This window comes from Macaca thibetana, chromosome 3 (assembly GCF_024542745.1).
Source record: "Macaca thibetana thibetana isolate TM-01 chromosome 3, ASM2454274v1, whole genome shotgun sequence".
Lineage (NCBI taxonomy): Eukaryota > Metazoa > Chordata > Mammalia > Primates > Cercopithecidae > Macaca > Macaca thibetana.
In genome coordinates, this window is record NC_065580.1 from 177,249,476 (window position 1) to 177,251,705 (window position 2,230).

Here is a 2,230-nt window from a genome sequence, read left to right on the forward strand (position 1 = left end):
AATCTATTTAGTATCTTTTTTTGGATTGACAAAGATGTTCCACATTTGAATAATCTATAGACAAAGAAGTGTATTTGAGGTAATGCTAGCACAACTATTTTTTTGGCTTTTGAAAGAAAATGAAGGATCTCATATTGTATTTTATATTAAAATAAAACCAGTCTCCTTAACAAAGGGAATAATTATCTTAAAGAGGACTTTAAGTGATTTTTTTCCCAAACTTCAAGTCGAGAATAAATTAGAACTATTCTCTATTCCCATTGAAATGATATCATAAAAACCTTACTCTCCAAAAATTTAATTAAACTAAATTGGACATTTGCCATATAATAGATACCACAATAATCAGTTCATTTTCACTTTTCATATTAGAAGTCTCAAAAAACGCAGGAGATGGCTATTATAATCTGTATTTTCCAGATCATATTACTGAGCCTTAAGGGTTTAAATAACTTAACTGGTAAGGTATATCAATAAGGATAGAATAAGAAATTAAATCTGTCATAGTCCAAAACGGGGGGAAAAAAAAACAAAACAAAAAAACATCTGGCTGGGCACAGTGGCTCATGCCTGTAATCTCAGCACTTTGAGAGGCCAAGGTGGGTGGATCACCTGAGGTCAGGAGTTCGAAACCAGCCTGATGAACATGGAGAAACCCCGTCTCTACTAAAAATACAAAATTAGCCAGGTGTGGTGGCGCATGCCTGTAATCCCAGCTACATGGGGGGCTGAGGCAGGAGAACCACTTGAAGCTGGGAGGCAGAGGTTGCGGTGAGCCGAGGTCACAACATTGCACTCCAGCCTGAGCAACAAGAGCGAAACTCCGTCAAAAAAAAAAAAAAAAAAAAAAAAGACACCTAAGAGTAGATATTTTAGATATTTGACCAAACTGGTAGATAAGAGAGACTCAAATTTTATTATAATTTTATTTGGATAACTAAGGAAATGTGACTTTTCTTATATACAGTCATTAGAAGATCAAGTATACTGTATAAAAGTAAAGATACTAAAGTTTAAAAAGTGTAATTAATTTGCTGAGTACATATATCTTGTTAGCTGCTAGGCCACAACTGGACCCAAATCTCTTTTCTCCCATGCTGCAAAACTCTTAACTATTTTCTTCATCATAATATTCTATTCATGTGGAATTTCACTCACGCTCCTTACACAATCACTATAAAACTTATCTACGGCCCATCTAAATCTCCCCTACTCCACAGGTCTTTTCTATAATTCTACACATAAAAGCGACTTTCAAAAACACTTATTCATAATACCATCTGATAGTGTATTGACAGTAATTTGCTCTGCATTATTCTAATTAATTAACAGTGACATATCTTTTATAAGCTTGATAATTTTAGTAAGATACAGGATAATATCATCAGCTTTTTCTTTTTCTTTTTCTTTTTTTTTTTTAATCAGTGTGCCTTGTCTATGGAAGCTTGTTAATGCAAACTAACAATTTGGGGATAGGAAGTAATCTTAAATCATCAGTTAACACTGGTAAAAATTGTCTCAAAATATGCATTAGTTCCTAGAAATAAAACACTACCCCAAGACCAAAATAGATTTGCTCAAGAATAATAAGCTTTATTACAAATGTTATTAAAGATTTTTTACAAATGAAAGTGTGCTTCTATGTGCCATTTAGCTCTGTCTTTAAAATGGATTCAATGTATTTATTTCATGTATTGTAACAATAGTATTAATTACATTAAATTAGGAATAATATCTTTTGGATTTATTTCTAAATGTCTGCTTTTTGTTGTCATTGTAATTAAATTTTAAAAACACAGATTGTTTATTTAATGGATATTTTCTTCCAAGAATTGTTTTGCTTAAGGATTGCACTGGGAACAAGATGTGAGCAACTTTCATCTAGTGCAAACATTATCTGACAACCACTACTAAAACTCTTCTCGGGTCAGTTTTGTGTTTCAGACAGATAAACCTAGGAGTAGGTGAATAAATTATTTAAGTATCTAGCTTATCTGCTGCACTAAGATCTTACTAAATAATTTGTTTAAATTGGTACACATATGACGTCAGGCACTACCAAAACAAAACACCTGATTTAAATCTATTAGAATAATAAAACATATTCTATCCTTTCATCATCATTCTCAATTGGAAAAAAAATGGTGTAGGGTTTTATTTGCATTTATGGAAAACAATGTCTGCTTGGGAAAAATTAAGGAACACAGACAACCACTTTAAATGTGCAAGG